Below are 18,864 nucleotides of genomic sequence, written 5' to 3'. Positions count from 1 at the left end.
GACTTCCAATACTAAGCAAAGAGTATTTAAATAGAATGAAAATGGTGAAAAGCAGAATCTTTCTCTTGTTCCCTGTGTTAAAGAAAATGCTTTAATCCTTTCTGTGAGTATGATGTTCACTGTAGTTTGGTCATGTATAGACTTTTTTATGTTCAGGGATGTTTCTTCTCTACCAGTTTGTTGAGAATGTTTATCATAAATGTATGTTGAATTTTGTCAAATAGTTTTTCTGCATCTATCAAGATGATCATATCAATTTTATTTTTCAATTTGTTAATATACAGTGTCATGATGATTAACTTTCTGATATTGAGCCATCCTTCCATCATTGGGGTTAAACCAAATTGTTTATGATGTATAAGCCTTTTAAAATATTGTTTAATTCTGCTTGCTAATATTTTCATAGGATTTTTCACCTGTGTTCATTAGTGGATATTGGCTTATAATTTTCTGTGTGTGTGTGTGTTTGTGACTTTTTTTTTTTTTGGTTCTCTTGTGATGCTGACCTCATTCAGTGAGCCTGAAGCATTCATTCCTCTCATATTTTTGGAATAATTTGAAAAATTGGGTGTTAACTCTTCTCTAAATACATTTGCTAGGGGGAATTGTATCTTTTGTTTGTTTTGTTTTAAATTATTGGTTTTGTTTCATTACTGGTAAATATTCTGTTCATATATTCTACTCCTTGGTTAAGTCTTTGGAGATTCTAGGAATTTTTTTTTTAGAAATTTGTCCATTTCCTCTATACTATCATTTTATTGTATCATTCATTACTTGTAGTAATCTCATAATCATTTATATTTACCTGTGATGTCTGTTATAACTTCTCATTTTAAAAATTTATATGCTCATCCAATCTTCCCCTGATTTTATTGATCATCTTTATAATCATTACCTTGAGCTCATTATTGGTTAGACTGCTTAGTTCAGTCAGTTCAGTCACTCACTTGTGTCCGACTCTCTACGACCCCATGGACTACAGCACATGAGGCCTCCCTGTCCATCACCAACTACCAGAGTTTACCCAAACTCATGTCCATTGAGTTGGTGATGCCATCCAACCATCTCATCCTCTGCTGTCCCTTTCTCCTTCTGCCTTAAATCTTTCCCAACATCAGGGTCTTTTCCAATGAGTCAGCTCTTTGCATCAGGTGGCCAAAGTATTGGAGTTTCAGCTTCAGAATCAATCCTTCTAATAAATACTCAGGACTGATCTCCTTTAGGATGGACTGGTTGGATCTCCTTGAAGTCCATGGGACTCTCAAGAGTCTTCTCCAGCACCACAGTTCAAAAGCATCAATTCTTCAGCACTCAGCTTTCTCCACAGCCCAACTCTCACATGCATACATGACCACTGGAAAAACCATAGCCTTGACTAGATGGACTTTGTTGGCAAAGTAATGTCTCTGCTTTTGAATATGCTGTCTAGGTTGGTCATAACTTTCCTTCCAAGGAGTAAGCGTCTTTTAATTTCATGGCTGCAATCTCCATCTGCAGTGATTTTGGAGCCCCCAAAAATAAAGTCTGACACTATTTCCACTGTTTCCCCATCTATTTCCCATGAAGTGATGGGACCAGATGCCATGATCTTTGTTTTCTGAATGTTGAGCTTTAAGGCAACTTTTTCACTCTCCTCTTTCACTTTCATCAAGAGGCTTTTTAGTTCCTCTTCACTTTCTGCCATAAGGCTGGTGTCATCTGCATATCTGAGTTTATTGATATTTCTCCCAGCAATCTTGATTCCAGCTTGTATTTCTTCCAGCCCAGCGTTTCTCATGATGTACTCTGAATATAAGTTAAATAAGCATGGTGACAATATACAGCCCTGGCATACTCCTTTTTGTATTTGGAACCAGTCTGTTGTTCCATGTCCAGTTCTAACTGTTGCTTCCTGACCTGCATATAGGTTTCTCAAGAGGTATATCTGTTATGGTAGGCAAACTATATGGATGATCTGGAAAGCGTGGCTAGTTCATGGTTCAGTTGGTTGCCAGGCCCTGCCTTGTTTGGAAGTGGCCAGTGAACAGTGGGTCAGAAACAACTGACACAGTTGTCTGTGAGTTCAAGGTTTTTCAAACCTAATGTTGCCTGACTAGTGGGGGAGGCTGGATCTTGGGAAAGCTGACTAAGAGGCCCAAGGTGTTCAAGAGCTTGTGTTGGCATTCTGGTCTTCAGGGCTGAGTACCAAGGTACTGTTGGTTCCTGACAAGGCAGGTTGCAAGACTGTACTTGTCCTGGGCAGGTGCTCATCCTCTCGTAGATGGAGAGAGACCAAGGGATCCTGCAGATGATGCCTGCCTACTGGTTTATGAAACTGGTCCTGGCTAAGAAGTACCCGCTGATGTGCAGGGCTGAGTCCTAGGTTTTCTTTCTGTAGGGCCCTGGTAGGTTCTGAAGAAAATGATAGTCTGCTGATAGGCAGAGGCAAATCCGGACATCTTTCTGAAGGGCCTCAGTGGTTCTGGGTCAACTGATGATACACTGGTGTCCAGGGCAATATTTTGAGCCCTCTGGTGCACAGTACTGAGTTCCAGGGAAGCTGTGGTCTCCAGTGTCTTAAGACAGCTATCCTGCTGGTAGGTGTGTCTATGTCCCTTTCAGGCTAATTGCTTTGTCTGAGGCATCCCAGTACTAACGGCAAGAGAGTGAGTGGAAGTGAAAGAAAGAAAATAAAGTGAAGTCGCTTAGTTGTGTCCGACTCTTTGTAACGCCATGGACTGTAGCCTACCAGGCTCCTCCGTCCATGGAATTTTCCAGGCAAGAGTACTGGAGTGGGTTGCCATTTCCTTCCCCAGGTGGATCCTTATTAAAGCTGGAGGGAGGATTCTAAAATGGTGCTTGCCAGCACCAGTGTCCACGTGGTAGAATGAGCTCCCACAAATGTCTGCCGTCAGTGTCTATACCCCTCAGTTTAGCTTCATTTGCCTCTTGTCTCTTTAGGAGGCTGTCTAAAATCAGCAGATGGCCTGACCCAGGCTCCTTTCAAATTACTGCTTCTGCCCTGCATTCTAGAGAGTGTGAGGTTTTAAGATGGAGTCTGTATTCCCTAGAGCACAGTGGCTCATCCAAAAATAAACCTCTCTGGACCTCAAAGACAAACTTTCTGGAGGTTCACCTTTCCAGGATTGGATTTTCAAGCTGGAGAGCCCAATGTGGGTCTTGGACTCCTTACTCCTTGAGGAGTATCTTTGCAATTGCAATTATCCTCCCATAAACAATCTACCTGCAATGCAGGAGACCCCAGGTCGGTTCCTTGGTCAGGAAGATCCTCTGGAGAAAGGGCTTCTCTTGTGGTTCAGCTGGTAAAGAATCCGCCTACCAGAATCCGATGCGGGAGACCTGGGTTCCATCGCTATGTTGGGAAGATCCCCTGGAGATGGGAAAAGCTACCCACTCCAGTAGTCTGGCCTGGACAATACCGTGGACTGTATAGTCCATGGGGTCGCAAAGAGTCAGACACAGCTGAGCGACTTTCACTTTCACTCACTTTCACCAGAGGTATGGGTCTTCACTATAGCACATCTCTGCCCTTCCTACACATCTCATTGTGTTTCCCTCTTTTTATCTTTAGCTTCAGATATTTTCTTCTAGTCTTCTGGTATTTCTCATAAATAGTTTCTCTATAAATAATTGTAAATTTTGTATGCCCATGGAAGGAGGTAAACACAGGATCTTTCTCCTCTGTCATCTTGACCACTCTCATATTTTTAATTTTTATAACTTTTTGGTTCATTCTTTGAGTTTCCCTCTCTGATAACATTAGGCGTCTGATTTAGCATGTTGTCCACTTTTCCTTTTAGAGCACTTACTGTATTAATCATAGTAATTTTAAGTCTCCCAGTCTGATAATTCCAAAATTTCTTCCATATCTGAGTCTTGTTACTTGCTTTGTCTCTTCAAAGTGTTTTTATTTTCCTTTTAGACTGACTTGCAACTATTTTGTTGAAAGTTTCGTATGATTATCTTGTGAAAGGAACTGTTGTAAAGAGGCCTTTAGTGTGAGATTTTACGGTTTGTTTCTGGCTAGGAGGTAGGCTGTGCTCACTGTTTTCTGCAATGGTAGTGTTAGGAGCTAAAATTTCCACTAGTGTCCTTGTTTTCATCTCACCTGGTGTCTTGTGCTTCCCTAGAGACTCTTTTTAAAAGAGAGTCTGAAACCTGCAGATTTTTTAGATGTAATTCACTGTTCTTTTACAGGAGTCTGATTGAGGTGATGGTAAGATGTGGGAAGAAAAGTATTCTATAAGCCTATGGTTTTCTCTCAGTCTTTTAGTGATTTTGTCCCCCTAGACTATAGCCTTAATAGTTCCCTCTGAGCTCTCTTCCTGACCTGTTCTGCACACTTTCATGAGGCAGAAAGGCTAGAGGGGGCTGGAATTGTATATCTCCCTTAGGTTGGTTAATGAATTTTTCTTAAATCTTCATCCTGAGAAACTGATTGAGCTCCTAAAGGTAAAACTTGCAAAACCCTATGAAAACTGATCCTCTAGAGTAACACTCAAGCTTGTCCACACAGATTCTCTGGAAATTCACTGTTTATAGTAAAAGCCCCATAGTTAAACATTCCTGTTAATATTGGCTCCAGTGGTGGGTTTCTGCTTCTGAATTGTTTGATTCTGGAAAGATGTGGTTCTTGGTATCCTCCTTTCTCTCAAGTTTTCAGGGAGGTAGTTTGCCCTGTTACTTCAATTCTCTGATCTAAGAAGAGTTGGTTTTCAGTTTGTTGATGTTCAGTTGTTTTATGTTCAACTTTTTCTTGTGATAACAGGAGTTATGCCTTCTAAATTCTTTATATGTTAGACTGGAAATAGAAAATTATTATTATTTTTAATAACCACTTTCTGCGGTCTTCTCATTTTTGTTATCCTAAGCAATTCTGAATTGTAAGTGTGTCAACAAAGTAATTTACTAGTTTGAATTAAATCACCATCTTTGATGTTACTGATTTAAAAGTGTTTAAATGAAAGAATTACCCTCATAACTTTCTTTAATTTGAAAAATCAAAAGAGGGGTGAGATACTGTTTTATACAATCCATTGATGCACATATCCCCCAAAAAACACTTTTTATTAATTTAAAAAAAAAAGAAAAATCAGGAAAACCTTGAATACACTCTCCATTCCAGGGAACTTGTATTTAGCTGCCAAAAATAAAAAGTAAACTCACACACACACACAAAAAATGCATGTAGCTTTTAAAAAAAATTTTTCATACATGGCTAAATTTTACTTTATCAATACAAAAATATATTTAAAAATAAAATATAACAACATGTCAAAATGTAATTTTTCCTTAATTTATCAAGAAAATTTTATGTTTTGAGGGTAGAGCTTTTTACTCACTATTAATATGAATATATTAGTCTTGAGTATTTTAGGAAGTCCCAATGGTGAAATGGCCATAAGATAATTATCCAGAAAGAACAGTGACTGGATAATCCACAATTTGGATAATTGTAATGAAATACACTGACTTAAATATTAACATTAAAAAGGATCAGTGAATGCATTATGACAAACAAATGTGGGTTTTTTTTTTTTTTTTTAATAGAATCTATACTATAATATATTGGTGCCATGCAATATATTGGCAACATCAAATAAAATGGTCACAAAATTTCTACTGCCATGAAATTATGTGATGCCCTAAATTATTCTGTTGATAGTCATATCTTCCTGAATTGCCCTGAAATTTTCAAAGCTTTCTTCATCACTGATTGTTCCACGTCAACACTTATCTGATTAGTACATGTAGCTTGATATGAGATCTTCACATTTTATGTCTTCTTTTTGTTATACTTAGGATGTATACTTAGGATGTATATACTTCTTTTTGTTATACTTTGACAGATAAAGGCTTTGGTATGTGTCCACATTAACTTTAGTTAAAACTGCTATAAAAGTTCATAGCAGATGATGCTTTTTTCCTAATGGTTTTACTATCAAATTATATTGATATTTTACTTGATTAGTCAATTAAACTTGTAATAGACATTTGAAATGTGTTTTCTAATCAAAAGGCATGATTCAAAACATGAAGATTTCCTTTCTGTGCTTTCTATGTAGGGGAGAATATGATTGGTAGAATATAAGAACAGAGATTTTTGTTTTGTGAAAAATGAATGTAGAAATACTTGATTCACGATTTTGTCACCTGGAATACCTTCATTTACCCAGGTTTCTGAAATCATTTTATAGCAGTTTGAGTTGTGTAAGAACACAGCTGTTCAACAATTGATAAAAACAAAAACAAGCAAAAAGAGACCTGTCATTTTAATATCTATATTGTGGCTGCCAATTCTTCAAAGATTAATTTCACTGTGCAAATTGTTTCCTGGAGTTCAACAGAGGTACAGTTATGGGGTGCCTATAGTTATATCATTTAGCTCTAAGTTATTCCTCATAAGCTATAGAACTGTCTCTGTAGTTATTGAGAAAAAAATGACAGATTTATAAAGTAAAAATTTCACAAATCAGTAAAAATATATATTTAAACAGCTACACAGATAATATATTTTTCAGACCTTAGGGATATAGAAATCTATTTCTCATTTACAATCTTTTTGTTATTTATATATCATTCATTTTTGTGTAATTTTCTTATGGTTTTCTAGTTTTTCATATGTTACTAGACCTTTTACAGAAAAGTATATTTATTAGACACCAATATTAAACTTTAGGGGGCATAATTTATATACCACTGGTTTTCTTGATACATAGTGGTTAATCTCTTTACATATTTCCTCTGTGGAAAAGTATTCCTTTGATTTCAGCATATTTAGGAAGACAAATTTGAACAAGAAATGTAGGAAAGGAACAGACAATCTTAAACTATCAAAATATTGAATGGATACTGTTCCAACTCTAAAGGGAATAGTTAAAGTGATATGCGTTAAGATATAAACATTTTTAATGGAAATGTCTTAAAACCTTGTCTGCTATTATTTAAACTTGATATTCAAAATGGAAAGCTTTAAATAATTGTCAGATTGAATTTGGTCATTTTGTTAGGCACACGTGTGGTAAGTCTCTTCAATCATGTCCAACTCTTTACGAACCCATGGACTGTAGCCCACCAGGCTCCTCTGTCCATGGGATTCTCCAGGCAAGAATACTGGAGAGGGTTGCCATGCCCTCCTCCAGGGGATTTTCCCGAACCAGGGATCACACCCATGTCTCTTATAACTTCTGTGTTGGCAGGTTCTTTACCACTAGCTCATCTAGGAAGCCCCATTTTCTTATAGAATATAATAATTACATCTTCTTTGAACAGAAAAATCACTCTATATGTTTATGCTGAAATTTTAATTTGCTTTTATCAAACATACCTCAGAGAGGCAAAGGATTATTTTGATTTATTGAGGTTTCTCCCTAAGTAAGATAAAGGAATTGATTTAATATTTACTATTTCTCTCACTTAATCTCAGGAGAAAAGTAAGCAATCAGGGACAGTTCTTCCTTGTGATACATCAGCATTGAGCAAAAACTGATAGTGAAGAATTGGAAGAAAGGGGTCATTATCACAGCTGTGTGTCCTGACTGCAAACTGGTACTACTGTACAAGGTATGTTATCCTCCTTGGATTAATACACTGAAATACAGCACAACTCTTTTTGTCCCCTTTATGGTAAAAATAAGCTTGGCTTAACTTATGTATCTAAGTTCTGGTCCACCCAGAGGCATTGGATCCATTGTCAACTGTGTTCTTCTCAAGGGGAAGGATGTTTGAATGTGTACATGTGCTACCTTGGGATAGAAGTGGCTGAATGAGAGGTCCAGGGGTCAATTTTCACTGCAAAGCACCCACATTGGCCTCTTTTGGTCATAGGCAATTTAATTGTTTATATAAAATATATTTAATGTTCTGAAAACACTTACAAGGGATAGCCAGAAATGAAATAAACTATTATTTGATTCATTTAAGAAGTTATTCCACAATAATATACTAATGGTGTCTCTAGGTTCATCACAAAGCTTCCACTTTATTTTTTTTACTACAGTAGCACACTCATCAGCAACATGATGTCTAGGACCGAGTTACTTTTGTCCTCACCTCTCATTAGTATTCCACTGGTCTATAAGGAGAATTAAATGGGTTAAAACAGATTTAAAGAGGTTACTGGTATCATGTAAGTACTTAAAATGTATAGTTGTGTTATTCTCTTGTAATAATAGAATTGATTGGAAAACTGAGATGGGAATTTCAGAATATGTGGTAAATATAATATGCAAAGCCTAACTTCAACCATAATAAAAGCTCACTTATAAAAATATAAATGTATAAAATGTGGTATCAGATTAAATTTGTAAGAAACAAAGCAAAATATGTTATTCTTAAAGGAAAATTATATTGTGCTATATTGTTTCCCTTCAACTGAATTATGCTGACTTGATCAGTCTGTTTAAAAGATGGGTGTTTCGGGTAAAATGGGTTTTGATATTGCTTAAGTTGATGCATATTTTGGGGGGGAAGGTGATTATAATGGTTTACTCATTCCTATCCTGCTGTCTTCTATGTCATTTTTCAAAAGAGAAACACCCATCAGCCTTGTAATTTCCCATTCTCCTTTGCCATTTTGTTATCACATGACTCAAATTCAGGTTCTTCCTATAACCCTAAGATTTTATTTTAGTTTCTACTCAACCTGTTAAAATGTTAATATTATTTCTGATGTTTGCCTTCTCCATTCTGAGTTTCTGAATTTGGCTTTATCCATGTCACATGTCTACAACTGTCTATCTTGTAACAGTTTCTCTCTCAAAGAATTAAGGGTATCATATGTTAGGACAAGCCAATGATGATGATGATGAATGATATCTGCAGGATGCTGACCCAAGCATATTATAGAATACATGTAATACATACGTATAAGGATATCAATACATATAATATATGTATTAATATACATATACAAATATATATTTTATAATCCTCATACTAATTCTATAATTAAACATTATTTTTATCCCAATATTACAACAAAGAGATTGAGCCACAGACAGATTAATAACATTGACTATGGTAATTCAGTCTTATTATCATAATTGGCAATGAATTTCAGTGAGTCTATTAGGGAACTTGATGGGAAATGCTGTCTTGTCAAGGCAAATATAGAGAAGTTCATTCAACAAATGTCTGTTAAGAGGTTTTGTCTCAATTATTTTTAGATTTTAAGAGATAAAAAGTTAAATTAAATATATTTCAGTTCATTTCTGAGAAACCTGAACATAAGTTACTTAATTTCTGGCCAGTCAGAAATGAAATATTCAATAGAATAAGGAAGCAGGCAGTTGATGTGGACAAAAAAGAGGAAAAGTACTCTTGGATTTCAGAGTAAAGTATTATATATGGTAAAAAATGAAATAAACAAAACAGGAATTTTTGCTGGTTGCTAAAACACACAATATGCAATGATGAATGTAAAGGATGTCTGTGCCTTTTTGAAATTTGGGCTTTGATACAAAGTCATCAAGTGAAGAGGAACTGAAAAGCCTCTTGATGAAAGTGAAAGAGGAGAGTGAAAAAGTTGGCTTAAAGCTCAACATTCAGAAAATGAAGATCATGGCATCTGGTCCCATCACTTCATGGGAAATAGATGGGGAAACAGTGGAAACAGTGTCAGACTTTATTTTTGGGGGCTCCAAAATCACTGCAGATGGTGATTGCAGCCATGAAATTAAAGATGCTTACTCCTTGGAAGGAAAGTTATGACCAACCTAGATAGCATATTGAAAAGCAGAGACATTACTTTGCCAACAAAGGTCCGTTTAGTCAAGGCTATGGTTTTTCCAGTAGTCAAGTGTGGATGTAAGAGTTGGACTGTGAAGAAAGCCGAGTGCCGAAGAACTGATGCTTTTGAACTGTGGTGTTGGAGAAGACTCTTGAGAGTCCCTTGGACTGCAAGGAGATCCAGCCAATCCATTCTAAAGGAGATCAGTCCTGGGTGTTCTTTGGAAGGAAAGATGCTAAAGCTGAAACTCCAGTACTTTGGCCACTTGATGCAAAGAGTTGACTCATTGGAAAAGACTCTGATGCTGGGAGGGATTGGGGGCAGGAGAAGGGGACGACAGAGTATGAGATGGCTGGATGGCATCACTGACTCAATGGACATGAGTTTGAGTGAATTCCGGGAGTTGGTGATGGACAGGGAGGCCTGACGTGCTGCAATTCATGGGGTTGCAAAGAGTCGGACACAACTGAGTGACTGGACTGAACTGAACAATTTCATCAATGATACCATTTATAGCGCACTGATCACAGCAAACACCCTATTCCAACAACACAAGAGAAGATTCTACACATGAACATCACCAGATGATAAATACTGAAATAAGGTTGATTATATTCTTTGCAGGCAAAGATGGAGAAGCTCTATACAGTCAGCAAAAACAAGACTGAGAGCTGACTGTGGTTTAGATCATGAACTCCTTACTGCCAAATTCAGACTTAAATTGAAGAAATTAGGGAAAACCACTAGGCCATTCAGGTATGACCTAAATCAAATCCCTTACAATTATACAGTGGAAGTGACAAACAGATTCAAGGGATTAGATCTGAAGAACTATGGATGGAGTTTTATGACATTGTACAGGAGGTAATGATCAAGACCATCCTCAAGAAAAAGAAATGCAAAAAGGCGAAATGCTTATCTGAGGAGGCCCTACAAATAGCTGAGAAATGAAGAGGAGGCAAAGGCAAAGGAGAAAAAGAAAGATTACCCATTTGAATGCAGAGTTCCAAAGAATAGCAAGGAGAGATAAGAAAGCCTTCCTCGGTGATCAGCGCAAAGAAATAGAGGAAAACAATAGAATGGGAAAGGCTAGAGATCTCTTCAAGAAAATTAGAAACATTTCATCCAATGATGGGCACAATAAAGGACAGAAATGGTATGGACCTAACAGAAGCAGAAGATATTAATAAGAGGTGCAAGAATACACAGAACTATAGAAAAATGATCATCATGACCCAGATAACCATGAGGGTGTGATCAGTCACCTAGAGCCAGACATCCTGGAATGCAAAGTCAAATGGGCCTTAGGAAGCATCACTACAAACAATACTAATGGAGGTGATGGAATTCCAGTTGAGCTATTTCAATTCCTAAAAGATAATGCTGTGAAAGTGCCACACTCAATATGTCAGCAAATTTGGAAAACTCAGCAGTGGCTGCAGGACTGGAAAAGGTCAGTTTTCATTCCAATTCCAATGAAAGGCAATGTCGAAGAATGTTCAAACTACCACTCAATTGCACTCATCTCAAACACTAGCAATGTAAGGCTCAAAATTCTCCAAGCCAGGCTTCAACAGTACATGAACTGTGAACTTCCAGACGTTCAAGCTGGATTTGGAAAAGGCAGAGGAACCAGAAATCAAATTGCCAACATCCACTGGATCAACAAAAAAGCAAGAGAGTTTCATAAAAATATCTATTTCTGTTTTATTGACTACACAATAGCCTTTGACTATGTGAATCACAACACACTGGAAAATTCTTCAAGATGTGGGAACATCAGACCACCTTACCTGCCTCTAGAGAAATCTGTATGCAGATGAATAAACAACAGTTAGAACTGGACATGGAACAACAGACTGGTTCCAAGTTGGTAAAGGAGTATATCAAGGATGAATTTTGTCACTCTGCCTGTTTAACTTGTATGCAGAGTACATCATGTAAATCACCAGGCTGGATTAAAATTTAGTAAGTAAATTTAGTGAATTTAGTAAGCCACAAGCTAGAATCAAGATTGCTGGGAGAAATATTAATAATCTCAGATATGCAGATGACACCACCCTTATGGCAGAAATCAAAGAAGAATTAAAGAGCCTCATGATGAAAGTGAAAGAGGAGAGTAAAAATTTTGGCTTAAAACTCAACATTCAGAACACTAATGGCAAATACATGGGGAAACAATGGAAACAGTGAGAGACTTTATTTTCTTGGGCTCCAAAATCAATGCAGATGGCAACTGCAGCCATGAAATTAAAAAACACTTGCTCCTTGGAAGAAAAGCTATGTCCATCCTAGATAGCATATTAAAAAGTAGAGGCATTACTTTGCTGGCAAAGGTCCGTCTAGTCAAAGCTATGGTTTTTCCAGCAGTCATGTTTGGATGTGACATTTGGACTATAAAGAAAGCTTTTCACCAAAGTATTGATGCTTTTGAACTGTGGTGTTGGAGAAGACTCTTGAGAGTCCCTTGGACCTCAAGGAGATCCAACCAGTCAATATAAAGGAAATCAGTCCTGAATATTCATTGGAAAGAATGATGCTAAATCTGAAACTGCAATGCTTTGGCCACCTGATGTAAAGAACTGACTGTTTGGGAAAGACCTTGAAGCTGGAAAGATTGAAGGCAGGAGGAGATGGGGACAACAGAGGATGAGATGTTTGGATGGCATCACTGACTTGATGACATGAGATGAGCAAGCTCCGTGAGTTGATTATGGACAGGGAAGCCTGGTGTGCTGCAGTCTATGGGTTTGCAAAGGGTCAGATATGACTGAGGAACTGAACTGAACTGACTGAAGATTTTCAAAAATTTTGATTTAGCCTCCAAGTGACCTTACCTTGCAGTCAGAGAAAATAAATGAAAATTGAAAAATGTCTCTATCCCCTATATTTTCTTTTAAAAGAATGAGATATATCCAAACAATATAGCTTTATGAACCACACACCCAAAGATATCGTAGCTAGTAAATTAATTTTACATGAAAATCCTGAAATCTTGCAACGGGAAAAAAGATACATGCTGGGAGCACTAAGGTTGCCAATAATTTGCATAACTTCTTAGAAAGAATTTAATTAGAATACAGTTTCTCAGCTAAATGGGAAGCTGTTATGCCAAGAAATTTTTGTCAAAATATTGGCAATCCATCTTCAGAGAGATTTTCTGAATTAACTATTGAATTGAAAAGATTGGGGAAATAGAACTATATAATATAAATATATATAGAATCTTTTTGAGAATAACTAGAAAGCAAACAAATATTAATGGAGTAATATTGTTTTATGGTTCTGTTTGTTGCTAAAATAGAATAGAAATAGGCACAGATGAACTCTGCTCTTAGTGAACTAATCGATGTAAAAACATAATAGATGAGATGTCAGATTATAGAGTAAATCAGTGTTCCTTCTAACCATGCAGAAAAAGTTAAGATTTGACTATGCTTAAATTTTAGTAATCATAAGAGATTTGATTTATGTCATACCTGAATGGTCTAGTGGTTTTCCCTAATTTCTTCAATTTCAGTCTGAATTTGGCAATAAGGAGTTCATGGTCTGAGCCACAGTCAGGTCCTGGTCTTGTTTTTGCTGACTGTATAGAGCTTCTCCATCTTTGGCTGCAAAGAATATAATCAATCTGATTTCGGTGTTGACCATCTGGCGATGTCCATGTATAGAGTCTTCTCTTGTGTTGTTGGAAGAGGGTGTTTGTTATGACCAGTGCATTTTCTTGGCAAAACTCTATTAGTCTTTGCCCTGCTTCATTCCGTATTCCAAGGCCAAATTTGCCTGTTACTCCAGGTATTTCTTCACTTCCTACTTTTGCATTCCAGTCCCCTATAATGAAAAGGATATATTTTTGGGGTGTTAGTTCTTAAAGATCCTGTAGCTCTTCATAGAACCGTTCAACTTCAGCTTCTTCAGTGGCATAGACTTGGATTACAGTGATATTGAATGGTTTGCCTTGGAAATGAACAGAGATCATTCTGTCATTTTTGAGATTGCATCCAAGTACTGCATTTCAGACTCTTTTGTTGACCATGATGGCCACTCCATTTCTTCTGAGGGATTCCTGCCCGCAGTTGTAGATATAATGGTCATCTGAGTCACCCATTCCAGTCCATTTCAGTTCGCTGATTCCTAGAATGTCAACATTCACTCTTGCCATCTCTTGTTTGACCACTTCCAATTTGCCTTGATTCATGGACCTGATTCCAGGTTCCTATGCAATCTTGCTCGTTACAGCATCGGACCTTGCTTCTATCACCAGTCACATCCACAGCTGGGTATTGTTTTTGCTTTGGCTTCATCCCTTCATTCTTTCTGGAGTTATTTCTCCACTGATCTCCAGTAGCATATTGGGCACCTACTGACCTGGGGAGTTTCTCTTTCAGTATCCTATCATTTTGCCTTTTCATACTGTTCATGGGGTTCTCAAGGCAAGAATACTGAAGTGGTTTGCCATTCCCTTCTCCAGTGGACCACATTCTGTCAAATCTCTCCACCATGACCTGCCCGTCTTGGGTTGCCCCATGGGAATGGCTTAGTTTCATTGAGTTAGACAAGGATGTGGTCCTAGTGTGATTAGATTGGCTCATTTTCTGTGATTATGGTTTCAGTGTGTTTGCCCTCTGATACCCTCTTGCAACACCTACCATCTTACTTGGTTTCTCTTACCTTGGGCATGGGGTATCTCTTCACGGCTGCTCCAGTAAAGTGCAGCCATTGCTCCTTACCTTGGACGAGGGTTATCTCCTCACTGCCGCCCTTCCTGACCTTCAACGTGGGATAGCTCCACAGTGGAAGTGAGAAATAGATTTAAGGGCCTAGATTTGATAGAGTGCCTGATGAACTATGGAATGAGGTTCATGACATTGTACAGGAGACAGGGATCAAGACCATTCCCATAGAAAAGAAATGTAAAAAAGCAAAATGGCTGTCTGGGGAGGCCTTAAAAATAGCTGTGAAAAGAAGAGAAGCAAAAAGCAAAGGAGAAAAGGAAAGATATAAACATCTGAATGCAGAGTTCCAAAGAATAGCAAGAAGAGATAAGAAAGCCTTCTTCAGCGATCAATGCAAAGAAATAGAGGAAAACAACAGAATGGGAAAGACTAGGGATCTCTTCAAGAAAATCAGAGATACTAAAGGAACATTTAATGCAAAGATGAGCTTGATAAAGGACAGAAATGGTATGGACCTAACAGAAGCAGAAGATATTAAGAAGAGATGGCAAGAATACACAGAAGAACTGTACAAAAAAGATCTTTACAACCCAGATAATCACGATGGTGTGATCACTGACCTAGAGCCAGACATCCTGGAATGTGAAGTCAAGTTGGCCTTAGAAAGCATCACTACGAACAAAGCTAGTGGAGGTGATGGAATTCCAGTTGAGCTATTCCAAATCGTGAAAGATGATGCTGTGGAAGTGCTGCACTCAATATGCCAGCAAATTTGGAAAACTCAGCAGTAGCCACAGGACTGGAAAAGGTCAGTTTTCATTCCAATCCCAAAGAAAGGCAATGCCAAAGAATGCTCAAACTACTGCACAATTGCACTCATCTCACATGCTAGTAAAGTAATGCTCAAAATTCTCCAAGCCAGGCTTCAGCAATATGTGAACCCTGAACTTCCTGATGTTCAAGCTGGTTTTAGAAAAGATAGAGGAACCAGAGATCAAATTGCCAACATCCGCTGGATCATGGAAAAAGCTAGAGAGTTCCAGAAAAACATCTCTTTCTGCTTTATTGACTATGCCAAAGCCTTTGACTGTGTGGATCACAATAAACTGTGGAAAATTCTGAAAGAGATGGGAGTACCAGACCACCTGACCTGCCTCTTGAGAAATCTGTATGCAGGTCAGGAAGCAACAGTTAGAACTGGACATGGAACAACAGACTGGTTTCAAATAGGAAAAGGAGTAGGTCAAGACTGTATATTATCACCCTGTTTATTTAACTTATATGCAGAGTACATCATGAGAAATGCTGGACTGGAAGAAATGCAAGCTGGAATCAAGATTGCTGGGAGAAATATCAATAACCTCAGATATGCAGATGACACCACCCTTATGGCAGAAAGTGAAGAGGAACTCAAAAGCCTCTTGATGAAAGTGAAAGTGGAGAGTGAAAAAGTTGGCTTAAAGCTCAACATTCAGAAAACCAAGATCATGGCATCCAGTCTCATCACTTCATGGGAAATAGATGGGGAAACAGTGGAAACAGTGTCAGACTTTATTTTTCTGGGCTCCAAAATCACTGCAGATGGTGACTGCAGCCATGAAATTAAAAGATGCTTACTCCTTGGAAGGAAAGTTATGAGCAACCTAGATAGCATATTGAAAAGCAGAGACATTACTTTGCCAACAAAAGTCTGTCTACTCAAGGCTATGGTTTTTCCTGTGGTCATGTATGGATGTGAGAGTTGGACTGTGAAGGCTGAGCGCCGAGGAATTGATGCTTTTGAACTGTGGTGTTGGAGAAGACTCTTGAGAGTCCCTTGGACTGCAAGGAGATCCAACCAGTCCATTCTGAAGGAGATCAGGCCTGGGATTTCTTTGGAAGGAATGATGCTAAAGCTGAAACTCCAGTACTTTGGCCACCTGATGCAAAGAGTTGACTCATTGGAAAAGACTCTGATGCTGAGAGGGATTGGGGGCAGGAGGAGAAAGGGACGACAGAGGATGAGATGGCTGGATGGCATCACTGACTCGATGGATGTGAGTCTGAGTGAACTCCGGGAGTTGGTGATGGATAGGGAGGCCTGGCGTGCTGCAATTCATGGGCTCGCAAAGAGTCAGACACGACTGAGTGACTGATCTGATCCGATCTGAAATTTTAGTAAGCCCTGAAGTGAACTTAAATTTCATGTTGATTGCTACAAAGACTTTCAAGTGTGTAATTAGAGATCGAACAAATCCATCCTAAAGGAGATCAGTCCTGAGTGTTCATTGGAAGGACTGATGTTGAAGCTGAAATCCAGTACTTTGGCCACCTGATATGAAGAGCTGACTCATTTGAAAAGACCCTGATGCTGGGAAAGATTGAAGGCAGGAGGAGAAGTGGATGACAGAAGATGAGCTGGTTGGATGGCATCACTAACTCAATGGACATGAGTTTGTATCAACTCCGGGAATTGGTGATGTACAGGGAAGCAGTCCATGGGGTCACAAAGAGTTGGACATCACTGAGCTACTGAAATGAACTGAACTGAATTATTAGATTTTTGAAATTTTCTCATTGTCTTTAAGGACCAGCTAGTTACATAGAGTCTTATCTGCTACCAGGTTATCTAAATGTTTTTCTACTTTAACTCCCGCATTTTTTTTTTTTTACCAAGTTGTCCCCTGTGATGTTGGGGATAGAAAGACAAACATGCAGCTACCAGAATATGAGCATGTGTGTCTGTGTGTGCATGTGTGCGCTCAAGTATATACTTATATTATCAGTTCTGAGTAAATTCTACTAACTTTGGATTTTAAATTGATTTTGAGTTAAAATGTTACATTGAAGCCGTCTCTGATCCTAGTGATATAAAATAAATCCTTGAGATATAATTGCCCTTGCATTTTTAATTAGATAAATTACTAATGTTTATTTGGTTCTGTACTAGTCACATAGTAAATATACTTCAATTTTAATCGTAAAACAAAAATGCCTAGAATAAAACAAATGACTCATGTAACTCATTTACTTTTCCATAGAAACATCCTCACAAATAGACACAACTTATAGTTAATTATGTGTTGCAATTTATAGGTGTGCAAACATCCCAAATTAAAATCTAGAGGATTCCCCAAAGATTTTAAAGGTACCTGAAATTGCTGTGCTTACTGTTACTTTCTAGGCTGTTCAGTTCAGTTCAGTCACTCAGTCATGTCCGACTCTTTGCGAACCCATGGACTGCAGCACGCCAGGCTTCCCTGTCCATCACCAACTCCTGGAGTTTACCCAAACTCATGTCCATTGAGTTGGTGATGCCATCCAACCATCTCATCTTCTGTTGTCCTTTTCTCCTACTGCCTTCAATCTTCAATATACTTACTGGAGAATAATCAAAATAGTGTGTTCCATAATTTCCTCTGAGTTATTAATAAAGATAAGTGTGAACCACTAATACACTAAAATAGATTACATTGTCAACAAGAGAATAGTTGGAAAGAGTAGTTTCTTAATTTCAAAGGGGAAAGAGAGTAGAAATGTCCAGGACTTGAGTGTCACTGGGAGAAGTGGACCAAGGACAGGGTCCTAAGCAGACAAAATTGGGGAAAGAAAGGGACATTAGGAACACTTGTTTATTATTATTTTTTGTCAGCCATTTGTCTGTCTCTCATGCCTAGGATGAAAATGAATGATTTAGGAGATGTCATGTCTGGGTTAACATTACTTGGAGACTTGTCAATATATGAGTGAGTCCATTTCTTGACAAACAGTTCAAACTACTACAGACCATCAGTTGTTTCTGACTGCTAGGTTACCATTTTCCTTTGAAAACCTGAGTGGAAATTTACCTCAGCAGTGAGTCTATTTAAAAGATAGTTGTATTTCTATTTATCTTATTTTTTTTTCTCTGTTTTCTCCTTGGAATCCATTACTCTGGATAATATCGATATCACTTTGTAAACTGACACTTTCATGCAAGCTTTTAAAACGTGCTGAATTTATATCTACTATTAGTGGAAGACAATGTGTAATCATCCAGCTTCACTGCACAACACATTTTAAAAGCTTCTGGAAAATTGAAACATAATTAAATTACAGGTTACATCAATACAAATCAACTATCTATACCTTTTCATTCTAACTTAAAGCAAGCTGGCAGACCTAGCTCTAACCTTACTCCAATTCACAATGAACTTCATTATGCATGCTAAAAAAAATCTCTATACCAGTCGGGAACTGTGTTACAATGATTTGGCATGGTTGACTAAATGCACAAGGGGAAATATGTAGGTTTAAAGATTAGATTCAAATGAAATTTTTGTGCCAATTGAATTGAATCATCATGTCAAAGTTGAGACACAATGCAGTACTTCTGTATTAAACCAGCCATACCACAGATGCAAATAAGGTATCATAGTGTTATTGTAGACTATTATTCCTCCAAACACTGGTTTAACTTCTCACTTCTCCTAAAGGTTG

The 18,864-nt window shown here is 37.8% G+C and overlaps 1 long non-coding RNA gene across 3 annotated transcripts in view; it reads left to right on the top strand.

Moving 5' to 3' along the window:
* Positions 1-18,864, top strand: part of LOC147369914 (uncharacterized) — a 72,036-nt gene that overhangs the window by 40,387 nt on the left and 12,785 nt on the right. For all 3 annotated transcript variants that reach the window (XR_015168103.1, XR_015168101.1, XR_015168102.1), the window contains one exon: positions 7,427-7,563. This is a non-coding gene — a long non-coding RNA (uncharacterized LOC147369914). The remainder of the gene's footprint in view (positions 1-7,426; positions 7,564-18,864) is intronic.

Source organism: Bos grunniens, chromosome 7 (genome assembly GCF_055505025.1).
Source record: "Bos grunniens cultivar Pamir isolate PY7600 chromosome 7, Bosgru_T2T1.0, whole genome shotgun sequence".
Classification (NCBI taxonomy): Eukaryota; Metazoa; Chordata; class Mammalia; order Artiodactyla; family Bovidae; genus Bos; species Bos grunniens.
The sequence above is the reverse complement of the archived record's forward strand: the minus strand, read 5'-3'. Positions and strand labels throughout refer to the sequence as shown.